Below are 18,369 nucleotides of genomic sequence, written 5' to 3'. Positions count from 1 at the left end.
ACCTTTCATAGATCAAATGTTGGAAAGATTAGCCGGAAATAGTTACTATTGTTTTCTAGATGGATTTTCCGGATATTTTCAAATTCCAATAGCACCCGAGGACCAAGAGAAAACCACATTCACGTGCCCTAATGGTACTTTTGCTTACAAACGCATGCCATTTGGACTTTGTAATGCCCCTGCAACTTTTCAAAGGTGTATGATGGCGATTTTTCACGACATGATAGAAGAATGCATGGAAGTTTTCATGGATGACTTTTCAGTCTTCAGTGATACATTTGAATCATGTCTAGTTAATCTTGAACGAATGCTCATTAGATGCGAACAATCAAATCTAGTACTTAATTGGGAGAAATGCCATTTCATGGTTAAAGAAGGCATCGTTCTTGGACATAAAATTTCAAAAGAAGGAATTGAAGTGGATAGAGCTAAAGTAGATGTAATTGCTAAACTTCCACATCCCACCAATGTTAGAGGAGTTAGGAGTTTTCTAGGGCATGCCGGTTTTTACCGACGTTTCATAAAAGATTTTTCTAAAATTGCCACTCCTATGAATAAACTCCTAGAAAAGGATGCTCCATTCATCTTTTCAGATGAGTGTATCAAATCTTTTAATATTCTTAAAGAGAAATTAACTAATGCGCCAATCATGATAACACCAAATTGGAATCTACCATTTGAACTAATGTGCGATGCAAGTGATTTTGCAATGGGAGCCGTTTTAGGACAAAGGATTGAAAAACGATTTCAACCTATATATTATGCTAGTAAGACGTTACAAGGAGCACAAATGAACTATACAACTACTGAAAAAGAACTCCTTGCTATTGTCTTTGCTTTTGACAAATTTCGATCATATCTCGTTCTAGCAAAAACGGTGGTCTATACCGACCATTCTGCTCTTAGATACCTATTTTCAAAACAAGATGCTAAACCAAGATTAATCCGTTGGATCTTACTCTTACAAGAGTTTGATATTGAAATCCGAGATAAAAGAGGAGCAGAAAATCTCGCCGCTGATCATCTTTCTCGTCTTGAAAATCCCGAATTAGAAGTTCTAAATGAATCGGCCATACAAGACAACTTTCCTGATGAATATCTATTGAAGATAGATTATAATGAAATTCCATGGTTTGCAGACTATGCAAACTACTTAGTATGTGGATTCCTTGAAAAAGGATTATCGTACCAAAGACGAAAGAAATTCTTCAGTGATATAAAACACTATTTCTGGGAAGATCCACATCTGTTTAAAAGTTGTCCCGATGGAATAATACGCTGATGTGTATTTGGAGATGAAGCTATTAAAATATTAAACCATTGTCACACAGGACCAACAGGAGGGCATTATGGGCCTTAACTAACAGCAAGAAAAGTTTATGATGCTGGATTCTATTGGCCTACAATTTACAAAGACGCACACCTTCTTTGCAACTCCTGTGATGCTTGTCAAAGGGCTGGAAAAATAAGTCAACGTGATGAAATGCCACAAAATGTCATCCAAGTATGTGAAGTATTTGACATTTGGGGTATTGACTTTATGGGTCCATTTCCAAAATCTCATAATAATCTATATATACTAATAGCCATTGATTATGTATCTAAATGGGCGGAAGCACAAGCTCTCCCAACTAACGATGCACGAGTTGTAGTCAACTTTTTAAAACGTCTTTTTGCAAGGTTTGGAACACCGAAAGCTTTAATAAGTGATCGGGGTACTCATTTCTGTAATAATCAACTTGAGAAAGTTCTTAAAAGATATGGAGTAACTCATAAGATCTCCACCGCATATCATCCACAAACAAGTGGACAAGTTGAAAATACCAACCGAGCTTTAAAACGTATTCTAGAGAAAACCGTAGGATCAAATCCGAAGGAATGGTCCATTAAATTGGAGGATGCACTCTGGGCTTTTAGAACAGCCTACAAAACTCCAATTGGAACCACACCTTTTAGACTTGTTTATGGAAAAGCATGTCATCTTCCAGTAGAAATTGAACACAAAGCATTTTGGGCTTTGAAGACATGTAATCTTGATTTACATGAAGCTGGACGTCTACGATTAAGTCAACTAAACGAATTAGAAGAATTAAGACATGAAGCATACGAAAATTCGTTAATCTATAAAGAAAGAACGAAGAAATGGCATGATAAAAGAATCAGAAGTTCAAAAGAATTTAAAGAAGGAGACAGAGTTCTTCTTTTCAATTCACGATTCAAGCTATTTCCTGGAAAATTGAAATCAAGATGGTCTGGACCATTCATAGTCAAAAGAGTTTTCCCATACGAAACAGTAGAATTGATAAATTCAAATGAGATTGAATTTAAAGTTAATGGTCACAGAGTTAAACACTACATACATAGTCCGATGGAAGTCGACAATGAAGTTAATCACAATTTCGACACCACAGCTAACTAAGTGTGGGGAGAATCAAGTCTTTAAAGGATAATATGTATTTCTGTTAGAGTTAGATTGTCTGTTTTCGTGTAGTTCTCGAAAATGGAACCTGAATGGTCTTTCCCTAGCAGACCCTAAAGAACTAGTCTTCTCCCCCCATTCTGAATTTTTATTTTTTTTAGGTTTTTACAAAATGAAGACTGCCTGTGAACTAAACCATGGTCTAATGCTACACGCTTTGATCACTAAACGTAATAATGACACACCTCCGAGTGAATTAGTATCAGTAATCAGAGAAAGATTGGACGGAGTTAGAAAAGAATCCAGATGTGAAGATAATAAGTTACAATTTGGTAAAGGAAAATCAAAATCCGCAGCAAAAAGAAGAGCACGACACCTAGAAAGATGTCACAAATGCGGAAAATGGTCACATGGAGGTAAATGTTCAAATAATCAAACCTATTCAAACACCGAATTTGTTACTTTATGCAGAGACGGACCGTTCATATGTTTAGAAGAAAAGACACTGAATGCTAGAGGTTACGCCTATGTAGCTATGGAAAACCAATTAAACCGACTATCTTATGAATGGGATAGATCATATAACTAAGAAATCTATTTCACAGGTATGTTTGTACAGTTTTTATTTTTTTTATTTTTAACCTTTTGATAATAAACGCTAATTTGTTCGCTATAAAGTATTAAATTGGTATTGAATAAAATTAGGTTTGGCGACCGAAAATATTGATATCATTCAAAAATTTATTACATCACTGCGCAATTTAACGTTTATTCTTAAGGTATAAATATCTTTAATCAATCAACCCAAAATATTTCAAAAATTCGTCATGAGTTAAATTAGGTCATGGAACCGAAATTACTTTACCGAAAAGAGGGGCGCATATTTTTGATAATATTTGATTGATTAAAGTGGGATAAAAAGCCAAAAAGATTTTTAATTTTATTTTTACCATGTTTTTAAAATTAATATTTAAATCTTAAATTAATATTGTAAACTTTGTAAAAACAATATTTTTAAAATTGTAAATATTTGAATTTTTAAATTAAGTTTGGTGTGAATTTTTAATTTTTAAAATATGAATTTTTAATTTTATGCATTTCAAATTTTAAGTTTGGTGTGAATTTTTAATATTAATTTTGAATTTTATATTTAAGTTGTGTGAATTTAAAAACAAAAATTTACTTTATCTCATTAAGTTAAAAATATGATTTTTAAAATTCGTCGTAAGTTGAAGACTAGGTCTTTGAACCGAAATTGCTTTACCCGAGGGAGGGACGAGAACTTTTATTATCATTATTTTTAATCTTATTGAATTAAAGTATGCCAAAAACATTAAAAAACCCAAAAATCTTTACTTTTAAAAACCGCGCTTTGATTTGACAAATTTTAAAATTTTGTCGAGGGACAGACTAGGACAACGATCCGAAACGCCCTCGCTCCTAAAGGAAAACAAAATTTTTAAAATTTAATTAATTATAAGTTTTATAAAGCATAAGGTTTAAAAAAAAAAAAAAAAAAAGCTGAAAACACTGTACCCGGACCCCCATGCGATCGCATGGGTTTTACACTTCAACTCCATGCGATCGCATGGAGCTGAAATCCAGGCCAGATACAAGAAGTCCAGCGGGTCTGTTCTTCACACAAAACACACACATACACCCGAAAAAACTCTCAAATCTTCACCAAATTTTGCCAAAATTCACTGTAATTCATCAAATTTCTTGCTCTAATCATGCCTAGATTCTCATTCTTCAGCAAATTGGTAAAAATTACACCCCTAAACTCTATAAATTCCTAGTTTTTGTGATAATTACCAATTTTTTACCTAATGCAATTTTGTTAATTTCTAGTGTAATTAGTGTTAAATTGTTAGTATTTTATGCATGTATAACCTAGATTGATGCTATTTAACATGATTTGAAGCCAAAAACTTCAAAATTTTTAGAAATCTAGGGTTTGTGTTCTTGAGCAATTTGGGGCTTTTTGATATAAACAAGTTATGGCCGATTTTTGTCATGAATTATTGCTAAATTGAGTAGTGTAACATGTTTAGATAGTTAAATGATCCAAACAATGATCCTAAACATGATTTTTGGAGATTAAAGTGGACTTTTTAAGTCCAAAATTCATGAACTTGATTAATTTGATATATTTGCCATTTGAGACTTGTTTAATTATTAGTAATGAATATTTTGACATGTTATTTGAGTTAAATGCTTATGAATTTTGTATACATTTTATGTGCTTATTTGAAAAGTGTAGAATTGTGAAAAATTGTGAAAATGTGTATAAGTTTAATTTTGATTTAACATGTTATAGTGATTGTTTTAAGTTGTTATTTTGCTAACACTAATGCATATTTGGATGCACAAATTTTATGTTTAATGTGTTTTACAGAGAGCCGATACTGGAGGTTCAGGAGCATCATCATCTAGACGACCAGCACCAGCACCAGAACCAGAACCAGAAATGCAACACGAACAAGAACCACAACAAGAACAACAATAACAGCCTGATCAGCACATACCTTATTATGATCCGGTACAGTTTGTTGATGAATTCATAGTATTCCCAATGAGGCCGCCAGTAGAATTCCCAACGATTCCTGAGCACACTCTATATCCTAATCTGAGATTTGATAGAAGATGGAGAGATAACGAGACATATCAAAGAAACAAATTCAAATTGGTAACAAAAAATGTAGAGGTGCCAAGGGTAATCGATTGGGCCCCTTTGGAAACGGTCCATCTAGCTGACCGTGTTAGACAGCTTTTAGTTCAAAGGTATGGCAGTTCTTCTTTTACAGATTGGGAACGTCTTTTCACCATTCGTAGACCTGTATATAAGGAATGGTGTGTTGAGTTGATAAGTACTGTATCACTTGATACAAATATAGTTAGAATAGATGATAGAAGATTTCTTAGGTTTATCCTTGGCGGTAGGATGTACAGAATGTCCATGTTGGACATGGCCAGGGCTTTACAGATATATACTCCTAGTGAGTTGCTATTACCCGATTGTACAAACTTGATTCATTATGGTGAACGGGTAGATAGTAACTTTGACGCTGACGCCATTTGGAGGCGTATGTCACATTTTGATGTTTTTACACGAGCAGGAGGACACTCCTATACACATATTGACAGAGCCGAGCTTCATATTATTCATAGATTTTTGGCTAACTCGATTACACAAAGAGGTCATAATAAAGAAAAAATTACCTTATATGATTTATTCTACCTAAAGTGTATTCGGGATCCTAGAAGCTTTGTCAATATCCCTTACTGTGTTGCTTTTTATTTATCTAAAATGGTAGAGGGAATGCAGGACGGGAGTATAATAGGAGGAGGTATTTTTGTTACTCTCATTGGAGAGTATTTAGGTGTTGATAGGAACCAAGGGGGTCCATTACAGATTTGTAGAGAACAGGTTGAGCCCTTAGGATTGAAAGTTTATGTGGGTGCTAAGGTATTGAAAAGTAGACGTAACCAGGCAGTACCCTAGGAGGGATCTCATCCTCAGGTAGAGAGAGGCTCAGACGAGGAAATGGAGGAGGCGGAAGACATTAGGGATGTCTTTCGAGATGCTATTCTTGACGTCCACGTTCGTATAGATGAGGAAGCAATGACGAACGCGGCAAGACATAGTATGTATGAGCAGTGGAACTCCGAGCGAGTATACGAGGATTATAGGCGACGCCAACACGATAGCTGGTTAGTTCATCAGCACCAAATCATGAGCCAGCTATCATATCAGGTACCAAATAATTATGTACCTACTCGACCTGCTCATTTTCCGCCACATAGCCCCGATATCCGACCACCCTTTAACCGATATGACTATAACCAAGCCTATCAGAACACCTATAACCAACAATGGAACCCACCTGATGAGATGAACTGGAACACCTATCCAGACTTATTTAGTTCCATTTGGTTATTTTTATGATTTTTATGTTTTTATCTTTTGACTTTTTCATGTTTAAACTTATGTTATTGGATATATTTGTGTAATTTTTATTATTTTATTATTATTGTGTACTAATATTTCATATTTAGAATTTGAAAGTGGGATATTAAGTCCCATTTCAAATTGCCATGCATGATTATATTTGTATGTATGTATATTGTCGATTGTACAAAACATGGTAAAACAGCGCAATTTCAAAGACTGGCATTAAGTTTAGCAAAAGCTACTAATTTTGACGACAAGATGACAAATAAATGTGATGTAACAACAGACGAAATGAACAAATGCTATGCACCATTTATCATTCAGCAAACAAACGCCAATATGTTTGGAAACTTTGGTAAAATTTAATCATTTCTACGCTAATCACCCTCAATAATTTAAATTGTACTGATTTCTTGCAAATGAGGGCATTGCAAGATCTTAAGTGTGGGAAGGGGTTAAATTCTTGCGGATTTTTAAAAATTTTTATCTTTATACACTTGGTTACCATTAAAAATACTAGTAAAACAGTAGTTGTATTAGAATCTAGTGCTCTCTGATAATAAAGAACAGCCCTAGTCTTATATACTGACTACCCAATTCTAGTAAAAATTTTCAAAATTTTCAATTAAATGAACTCAAAATCATGTTTATACATATTTATGAACGATAAAACTAGGTGTTAACACCGAAATTATTGTTACCTCGGAAAGGACATAAATTGAGAAACAAACCAAAATGTTAAAATTCATTTAAAATGGAATAGAGAACAATAAAAAAGAAAATAAAATCCAAGTATGGGAAAAATTACCAAGTTATCTTAAACATATGTCACATATTTCTGTAACAAATAACTGAAAATACTTTTGCTTTGGACTAAACTAAACTATTTTACCCGATGAAAGAAAAGAAGAGATGGATCTACACGATGAATCAATTCCATCATTAAAAGGAAGTAAAGTCTTCTGAAAAAGAAACGCGCTTCTTGATTTAGGTCAGGAAGTTGTCGTCCAGACCAGCTGTAGGTTGACGAAAAATCTAGAAAAGTCATCACTAAAATCAGCAGGAAATCCACGGACCTCAGCATTAAACAGGGTCGCCAAGTGGTCAGATTTATCCTAACCATGAGAAGAATTTATCTCGTAAAATGGGGGGGCACCATGCAAATTAGCTGGATAAGACTAATGAATCAGATCCCCAGAAAGGATAATCTCCTTAAAAGATCAAAAATCAGGTTTTAAGCCTGATATTACTCAATCCTTGAGATTGACCTTAAAGATTGAGAATTACAAACTCATGGAATTCAATGATATCTAAACTCGAGCTTGAACGAGAAAATATTTTGATCAAAATTACAAACCGATTTGTTTTCTGAAAACCCTATTTTCAATACGTTCATTACCATTGAACGTAAAATCCTAGGAATTCACCTGGAATTCATTAGGTCACCTGAACTAAATCGGGTGTCAACCGTGAGAACGGTGGTTGCATAGCATGGTCAAAGACAGGACCTTGTGCCAGACCGAAAAATTATAAGGGTGAGCTTTACTATTGCTCCTACCAAGGATAGTAATTGCGTCCGACACGTTATAGACCATAATTAAAAGCATGTCAGGGGACACTGCCTTAACAGTTGCTTGTTCAACGCTTTCCTTTACAACCGGACGGTAGTTTACCGAAAGGTAATATACGGGACAAGTAAACTGGATGTGTTGCTTTCCAAATACAAGGTTAGCAAGTGGGTGACACAAAACCGCAAGTTTTGAGCTAAAATTTTCAAATCTGAAACCCACCAAAACCACAAAAATATTTTGCAAACACCGGTAAAGGGTTATTCCGGAAAACTTATCTAGGGTAAAAACTAGATTTAATTTTCAAAAGATCAAATGTTTTCATAAAGATCCAATTTCCTTAATGGATCTAAATTTTTATAGTCATGTGGGACTGTAAACCATATCGTTACTACCATTGTTTATACCGCCGTATAGAAATCACTGATGTACAAAGTGTGAAGAATAAAGAAGTGATTCTAGTATTTCAAGACGATATTACTTGAGGACAAGCAACGCTCAAGTGTGGGAATATTTGATAATGCTAAAAACGAACATATATTTCATAGCATTATTCCTCAAGAAAGACAAGCTTTTAGTTGCAATTGTTCTATTTACAAGTGATATTCGTTTAAATAATAAAAGGTGAAGACAAAAGACAGATTCGACGAATAGAAAACGCAAACGACCAAAAAGCTCAAAAGTACAAAATACAATCAAAGAGGTTCCAATTATTGATAAGAAATGTCTCGAAATTACAAGAGTACAAGATTCAAAACGCAAAGTACAAGATATTAAATTGTACGCATGGACGTTCGAAAATCCGGAATCGGGACCAGAGTCAACTCTCAACGCTCGACGCAACGGACTAAAAATTACAAGTCAACTATGCACATAAATATAATATAATATTTAAATAATTCTTATAATTATTTAATATATTATATTATTTATAAAACCGTCGGCAGAAGAAAACAACCAAAAATGAGCCTCCCCAGCAGGCCATGCGATCGCATGGCCTGGAAGGCATAAATCCATGCAATCGCATGAGCCCCAGTTCCAGCCCACATGCCTATAAAAATCGAGCTTTGGTGCACCAAAAATATCCATCTATCTTTCTCTTCTCTCCATTCATACGTAAAATTTATATTTATAATTTATATTTTAATTTTAATTTTAATTATAATTCTAATAATAAGGGTATGTTAGCGAATATTGTAAGGGTGTAAGTCGAAATTCTGTCCGTGTAACGCTACGCTATTTTTAATCATTGTAAGTTATGTTCAACCTTTTTACATTAATGTCTCGTAGCTAAGTTATTATTATGCTTATTTAAAACGAAGTAATCATGATGTTGGGCTAATTACTAAAAATGGGTAATTGGGCTTTGTACCATAATTGGGGTTTGGACAAAAGAACGACACTTGTGGAAATTAGACTATGAGCTATTAATGGGCTTTATATTTGTTTAACTAAATGATAGTTTGTTAATGTTAATATAAAGATTTACAATTGGGCGTCCCTATAAATTACCATATACACTCAATCGGACACGATGGGCGGGGTATTTATATGTACGAATAATCGTTCATTTAACCGGACACGGGAATGGATTAATAGTCACTAGAATAATTAAAACAGGGGTAAAATTATGTACAAGGACACTTGGTATAATTGATAACAAAATATTAAAACCTTGGGTTACACTCAGTCGACATCCTGGTGTAATTATTAAACAAAGTATTAAAATCTTGTTACAGTTTAAGTCCCCAATTAGTTGGAATATTTGACTTCGGGTATAAGGATAATTTGACGAGGACACTCGCACTTTAAATTTATGACCGATGGACTGTTATGGACAAAAACCAGACGGACTTATTAAATAATCCAGGACAAAGGACAATTAACCCATGGGCAATAAAACTAAAATCAACATGTTAAACATCATGATTACGGAAGTTTAAATAAGCATAATTCTTTTATTTCATATTTAATTTCCTTTATTTTATATTTAATTGCACTTCTAATTATCGCATTTTTATTGTTATTGTATTTAATTGCACTTTTAATTATCGTACTTTTAATTATCGCAAGTTTATTTTATCGCACTTTTATTATTCGCAATTTCATTATCGTTATTTACTTTACGCTTTAAATTAAGTCTTGTATTTATTATTTTACATTTGGTTTTAACTGCGACTAAAGTTTTAAAATCGACAAACCGGTCATTAAACGGTAAAAACACCCTTTATAATAATAATATTACTTATATATATATTTATATTTTTATAAAAGTAAACTAATATAGCGTTAAGCTTTGTTTAAAAAGATTCCCTGTGGAACGAACCGGACTTACTAAAAACTACACTACTGTACGATTAGGTACACTGCCTATAAGTGTTGTAGCAAGGTTTAAGTATATCCATTCTCTAAATAAATAAATATCTTGTGTAAAAATGTATCGTATTTAATAGTGTTTCCTGTAAAAATTAATAACTATTTTATATACACCTCGCGAAACATCAAGATCTCAGAGTAAAAAATTTGTACATTTTAGTAACGCAAACAATCCTTTTTTTGGAGCTGACGCTCTTTTTTTTGTTGGTTCATAGTCCACACGGGGTTCTGGTCTTGTTACTTTATGTTCCAGAGAAAATTGATTCCTCGATCAAGTCCTAACTAGAAATCTCTTAAGAAAAGACTATAAATTGGATTCGCCTGATTCGACATTGTTGTTTACTCTGATCCGGTCGAGGTGGTTCTCACCAGCGCGTAGGTGGTCTAAGTTCCTATGACCGAGTCTTTCTGGCCCCTGTGAACATCTTTTTTTAATGTATTAAAGAGGGCCTCTCTAACCGAGGTGGGTGTCCACTAACGGCCATTCCTAGCTCGGCTCCGATAACGCAATTCCGGGAGGAGTCGGTAGTTGGGCACTGGATCCCTTCGGACCTGGAGAACGTGTGACGCTGAGTCGGGGTTTGGTGAACCAACAGGTCGCTCCTCTAGTTGAAGTATCGGGCCCCTTTTTTGTTGCCTAGGTTACACCTTCGGAATACCCCATAAGGGAATTTTTCTCTACTCCCCCCAATCTTCACTTTACGCCACGCCGACTCCCCTTTCGTCGTAAGGCGTGGAATTAGACCAAGGGGAATCTCCATAGGAACAAGTCCCTTAGATTTCGCACATAGGAGATCGAGACACAGCCCCAGGGCTATGGGGAAAGATGTAGATCGATCACCCTAGATAGACAACTACATAGAGGGTCTCTACAAGTCAGTCTATATATTCTTTGATTTCGTTCCCCCCGTAAGATCAATATCACAACCAATGAGGTCCGCAAGTTTCACATCTAAGTAATACTCGATCCGATAGTTTACGATATAGATAGATATTTATTTAACAACAACATTCTAAGAAAAGATATTAATAGATATCGGTAGTTGTCCGGTCGTACCCAAACAATAAGATTCCTGAGGAAAATGCACCTAAGATCAAATATTTCGAGCCGGCTTCCATGGAAAATTTAGACTTTCTTTTTGATGCTGCGATCACATAAAAACATAGTCTTAAGTCCAAGAGCGGGTTGTATCCTCTTCAACATTTCTACTACTTCTTTGCCTCCCTCGTCTCTTTTTCAGAGATCTCCTTGTTCTCTTCCCATATTTTCCTCCATACCTTCGCCGCCTTCTTCATCATCTTGTTCCATCCTTCAGTGATAGACGCGATTATGTTATACTACTCTATTCCTACGAAACGAGCCAATATAGAGTGGGGGAAGGGACGGATTTTAGACTACCGACATCTCTAGCGCTGTTGAGCTAGGGTTTGTTTTTATTGTTTTGTGAACATTAACAGAACCATTACCTGATTCAGCTAGAGAAGGAATTCTCTGTGTTAAGGGAACTGTAATAGGGGTAGCCGTTCCTGTTGCAAGCCAAAAACTATGTGTTAGGGGATGCCGTTCCTATTGCAAGCCAAAAACAAGCAGCCCAAAGGACAAGAGTGACCGGCTTGACCCTAAGTGAAAGCACTACCCGTCGGTCGCAGATGAGAAAGAAAATCAAGGAAATGATGGGGATGGGAATGTAGCACCAAAAGTGAAAGGAAAGTATGTTACGGAAGTTACGAAGTATGGATATTATACAGGCCTGAACAATAAATAGCTAAGCCGGCAGGGAGCAGTCCTTCTAAGACCTGTTCTATCTTACGCGGATTCAATGTATGCTTGGATGCTAAAGAGGCGTTTTTACAGGCTTTCTTTAGATGGCCTTGAAAGATTGGGGCAGAAAGTCCTGTCCAAATGCTGACTAAGAGGAAGCGTAATATAGACCCGAAGAATAGGAAGACTTCCCATCAGCTGGAGCAGACGGTTAAACCGAGATCAAAGCCTTTAATTAAGTTGCGACCTTAGCCTTTTTAGTTTTCTCTTTCTTGGCTATGGAGTTCTAGGGAACCTTTCGAGCCGAACTAGCTACTGTCGATTAACGAGAAGGATCTCTAGTCCCACTAATGTAATAGGCGCTAACCCTTCTACTTCTCCCTATACCTGTGATGGTATTTCCACTACCAGTACCGGTTCAAGTCGGAATAGCAGAAAAAAGCGAATTGAATCCCCTTCTTAAAGATTGAAAACAGAATCGATCATTCATTGGACCTCGCTCCGGATGGATCGATCTTCCATTACATGAATTTGACGCACACCTGGTGAAAGGGAAAGCCCCCTTCTTCGATCTGAGATCTCACTGTAATCGCATGATAGAGAGACTAGCCTTCAAAAGTCCTTAAGAAATTCTCCCCGATGCGTGTAAAGAATCACTTTCTCTTCGGGAGGGTCCAAAGAAAGCGGGCTATTGCTAAATAAAAGAAGAATCATCTTAGCCCTTGTGCACCAAAAGAAAAAGACGGAGGACCTACCAAATAAGGAGTTCCGGAAAGCAAGCTCGGCTTGACTAAATAGGAGATTACATCCATTCGACCCTTCCTTCAGGATAGGAAATGCGTCGGTTCGCCCTAAACTACCCACAGAATGGTAATCCGAGGAAATGAGATTAGCTTTTCTCAAGAAGGTCCTTAGCGCCACCGGCTCGACCAACACTTATAACTCGCCCCGACGATTCACAGCTTTAATGAATGCACAGAAAAGGCCCTCATGTTAGCAGATTTTTACACCTTTGAGTGCACAAGCCCTTCTTCTTCTGCCTTTTCACTCTCTCTTGCCCCTTTAGGGAATTTCGGTGTGAATGAGTGCAACAGAACAAGGAAAGAAGGCTATAGCCTACATGGAATTCCTCTTCATGCACACCCCCCAGAAATAGTATATGGCGATAATCGGATGCTCTTTCCATGCTTCCTTTTAAATAGTAATAGTCATATGCCGCAAATCCTATGTTTAAAGCCAGGATGGATGGACAAGAAGTTTCAAGCTTGAAGGCTAGTTTCGTACGCACAACAGCCAAACTATTGGATTTTGTTCCCTACGTCACCTGGTCTTGGATTAAACCTCTGCTCTCCTAATAAAGTCTATAGGCTTTAGTTTAGGTTCAATCAACAATGTTTAGCTTAGGTCCATCAATCAATCTCTCATAAACCCCTAAGCTGAATCTATATGGGGCCTTGTGTTAGGCCTAGCTTGTATAGGCTATCTTTCACCTATGGTTTAACCCATACTTTAAACTCTTGTCATTAGGCCCAAAATTCCTTGTAACGCTCTAAGAGGGTAGTGAGGCTTAGATTCCATAGAGTTCAACCTGCATTGAGCTTTAGTTAAGCTACATCCATTTTAGAATAGGATCTTTTATGTAGCCCAACTCATAGAGAGTTCTGTCACTTGGTCTGAACCTATTTCTTCTATTCCTATGATTGTTCAGTGATGGGTTTTCTCCTTTTACGATTAGGTTTCTATCCCATATCGTGTTCTGCTAAGCTCATTTCTCTTATTCGGTCTTACCTTTTGTACTCTGTAGACGTTCTGCATACCATGCAAGTAATTCATTATCCACACATGTCATACATCTTTCATATATGATGATCTTAGAAAGCACCTAAGTGTTGGACATTTGCATGATACAGGTAAACTATAGCCTAGAAAGAAGCAGGCAAATCGCTCTAGGTTAAAATAAAACCTACCCGTCGCGGCGTTAGGAGACATTCATTAGGTAATTCCGCAGAAGACCACATAGGCCATAGGTAACGGCTCTTATGCCTTGCCAGCAGAAATCAATCCAGAGACCGGCCTCCCTATCGCCCGCCCAATGCTTACTATCGAGATTGGTTCGTCGGGCTTGACTCAAACAAAGAACTCAAGACACTCCCCGAGCTCTAAAATAAAGAAACTAACCTATGGAAAAAATTGTTGAAATTAGATTACGATTACAAAGGCTAAAAATAATCCAAGTTTCTACGTAATCAAAAAGAGCCGATTAACCGAAACTAAGCACATACTAAGCCCAATAAGACACATTGGCCTAGATATACATGAGGCCAACTGAAAAACAGGTGTACACATCAAATAAACTAGGATGAAACATAGGATTCGGTGGATGATTCGGCATCCTTTATTAATTGCATATATAACGGTAGCCCTTCCTAAATAGTTTTTGAGTAGGCTAGGAAAGAAAGAAGAAATGATAGAGCGAAATGGGTTGGTTGCCCAAAGGGCTATCTGATCTGATCATGGGGGGATAGCACAAGGGCTTAAGGCATTGGTTTGCTAAATCGACATACAAGAAGATTGCATCATGCATGGGTTCGAATCCCATTTCTTCCAGTCTTTTCCTACTGAACACTTTCCTGCTCAAGATAGGGTACTAGAAAGGGATCATACGAAGGCTATGTCCTTTTTTTAGATCTAGCCTGAATGACTCCTAAACTAAAGGCTTTCATTATATCTAAAGTGTGCAGTGAGGGATCTTTATATTATAGGTAGCCAGTCTTTACTTCACTCGACCCAAGCAATGCCCAAAGAGTCTCATGCCTTTCTTGGTCGGACCAAGCCAACTGGCGATTTCCGACAAGTCTTTCCTCATTTTTAGAGCAAGAAGCGGAACTACAAGAAAGCTTTCTTTATCTTTATGGATAACCAATTCATTTTCAAATATAGTTGGGAGACTTTACCCAAGAAATGGGTAAAAAAAAATGGAAAGATCGGAACATGGGAATAGCTTTGATACCAATACGGACTACCCATTTCAATTGTTGTGCTTTCTTAAATTGCATACCTATACAAGGGTTCAAGTTTCGATCGATATTTGCGGAGTTGATCATCCCTCTCGAAAACGAAGATTTGAAGTGGTCTATAACTTACTGAGTACTCGGTATAACTCACGCATTCGTGTACAAACCAGTGCAGACGAAGTAACACGAATATCCCCTACTCTAATCAAAAGACTAAAGGCCCCTACTGAAGATTCAAAGGGCGAGCACTGAAATGAGAAAGGCTTGTAGACTCGTGACGCTGAACGAGACATCCTGCTGTTCCTTTATCCCCCGCTCCGCAGCTGCTGGAGACTTAGTCATATTTTGAGCCTTTTGCGGTACTGATTGATGTTATGGGGGATTACTTGGGTTGGCCGAACTGTTTGTTTGCGAAGGCCGAAGGACTGAAAAATGAGGTTTTTGCTGTTATTGGACAGAATTGGTGCCGTTTTCCCATGCCTCATTTTCCATAATATGATTATGAGCTGCAGAACGCTTGAAGCTGGAATTTTAGCATTGACTTTGGAACACAGGCCAAACTACGCTCCTAGGCTCCCTTCTTCGTGGTTGATTCCCCCAGATCAAATGACAAGGAGCCAAAAGTGAAGATGGCAGCGGAGGAATCTGATGGCTAGGCGAATGGGGGTTGAATACTCCGAGTCAACAGGGTTGGTTGGAAAGCCTCAGAAGAGCCGTGATAAAGAACAGTCTCGGAATAAGGAGCCCGAAGGGAAATCAAAGCGGGATATGGATCAAATCCTCCTCCCCCAAAATGTACCAAACTCAACATAGATGGATCAGCTGCTATGGGAGAGAGTGCAGGTGGTGGTATCCTGAGAGAGAGTTAAGGTCAAATTTTTTTCCTTCTCTTCATTCTATCACAATGGTACTAACATGATGGCTGAGACTAGAGCTCTCAGAGATGGGTTCAAACTATGTTCTGATAAGGGCATCCAAGTAAATGACATCGAATCTGATTCCAAAGTTATGGTGGACTCCATCCTTGGTCTTATATCTACTCCACCCCTTGACATGTGCTTTACTTGATCAGAGAATGCATCAGCTTATTGTCTTCTGGCATGATGGTTTCTCACATCTATAGACAAGGCAACTCAATTGCAGACAGACTGGCTTCTCATGCTTACTCTCACAGGTCTGATTGCATCGTTGAAGCTGCTTCTTTTCTCTTGCAAACAAGCCTACTACAATGACAAGGAAGGCCTTTACTCTTATTCCTGTTCCCTGAATGCTTTCTTTCATCAAAGTCACGTAAGAAATAGAAAACGTACAACTCGTACAATTAAAGGCTTGTCAATTCTCTTTTTCCAAGAATTCATGCACTTCCCTTTACTCCATAGGGCCTTCTTTAATAGGTTCATAGCCCAAAGCCTTCCATTTCCGTCAAATGACCCGGCCTCCCCTGGCTCTTCCACCGTCCGGGCTCCCTTTCCTCCCTATGCTCCCCCGGCGCAGGCCTACCACACTTCGCGCCTGCGGCGTTTTCGCCAGACGGTCTTTGCCAGTAGTGCCATCCTCCCCGCTGGCTGTATGGGCGGGTTGTCCCTCGCTGTGCGTTCTGTTAGGCTATGGATTACAGGAATAAATGTAGTTGAATGGAACAGCAGGCGGGTTACACATTCCACTGTGCCGAGATTTTAGGTGCAGGTGGTGATGATCACCCCGGGGTATGCGCTAGCGCCCTTGACAGGCACTCCAGAACCCGCCAACGCTCGTGAAAACCCGGGTCGGTCGGTCCTCCATTCATCCGACCGGAGGTGTGGATAACGAGGCCACCTTCACAACCTTCTCCCTTCTGTCCTTATGTTGTAGTAAGGTAGGGCGGTTCGCTTGAGTGCTCAACTGCCCCTTAGCCTGGTACTCATGACGCGCTACGGAACCTCCACCGTGCCGGGGGACCAAGTAGGGCATAGCTAGCGGCATAGGAGCCGACTCGGCATCAGCGGTTTCGTGCCGCACTGGAGTGATCCAATATGTGGTTCCGCACGTTCCACCACTTCTCCGTTCATTTCCAATACTGATCGTGAAACACCATGAGCAGCAGGATGTTGAGGTCCGAAATTCGAAGTGAAATTTTTGATTTGCCCGTTCCTAGTCGTCATGGGAAAGAAAGGCAGAAAGAAGAAAGAAATTATTCCCTTTTTTCTTGTCCAATACCACCAGTACCTGAAATGCATCTCCTTCGCCCGCGCGAGAGACTTCTATGCCAGCCGGGAATAACGGCTCTGTTATGAAATCAAGCGGCAGACAGACTCGTCGGTATTCCCTAATGACTGGTTTTAGGAGATTAGGGTCCCTCTTATATTCTCTACCCATCTGCGGGGGGTTTCCGTATCCGTCTCCGCGAAGATCTCCAGATCGTAAGACATTATCGCCTTCACGGCACTGGACTAGATTTCCATCATTTTCAGAAAGTGCACGGACAACCGCCCTTTCCCCTTTTCACAATGTTCGTGCAGTTGCTCACGAATTCAAGTTTGAATGTCCCTTCGAAGTCCCGCGCACTCTTTTTGATCGGGAGCGGGGTGGGCAACTTCAGTCAGTGCTGGCGCCTGCGGCAGCGCCTCTGGAGCCGCCCCCCCCCCCCCCCCCCGTTCTGGAGCCAGCGGGTTCTGAATGACCTCCCTCTCACGGTTATTAAAAAGTGGTTAACCATCTCGAAGAAATCCATATCGTCCATCCGAATTGTCTCCATTATAGCCAACTCCCCTGTCTCTTTCCCTATCGAAAAACTAGCCTGACTCTCCGTCTCCATTTTTTCTAGAAATGCTAACCAAGTGACACACTGGGGCCATGGGTCATGAAAGAGGTTGGCCCCCATCCTCCTTAACTATGTATGGCCAATGAACTCTTCAATTTAGTCCGTTCGTTTTTTTCCTTCTTTGGGCTCGGGTCGATAGTCGCCGTGGTAGTAATGTCCCGGAGCCCGGCTACCGACCCGAGGCGCCGATCGGGAAAGTCATAAAGGGACGTTGAACGCAATTCGTCAAGGGCGTTACCACAAGAGGCTTGGCAATTCAAGTGAAAGTTTCTTAGACTAGTCCCAGCGGGGAAACTGACTTCCGAGAGAGCAGCTTTCGCCTCGGGAATTCCCTAACGAGAACGAGAGAGCGCCGATGCAAAAGTAGCCCTTGACGCGAGGGAACGCCAGACAGGCTGACCTCTGCTAATTACATTTTATATAGACTAGAATCTAGAGAGAGACTAAGGTATAGTGCCGCTACCAGAGAAGGCTC

Source organism: Rutidosis leptorrhynchoides, chromosome 3 (genome assembly GCF_046630445.1).
Source record: "Rutidosis leptorrhynchoides isolate AG116_Rl617_1_P2 chromosome 3, CSIRO_AGI_Rlap_v1, whole genome shotgun sequence".
NCBI lineage: Eukaryota > Viridiplantae > Streptophyta > Magnoliopsida > Asterales > Asteraceae > Rutidosis > Rutidosis leptorrhynchoides.
Note: the sequence above shows the minus strand (reverse complement) of the source record.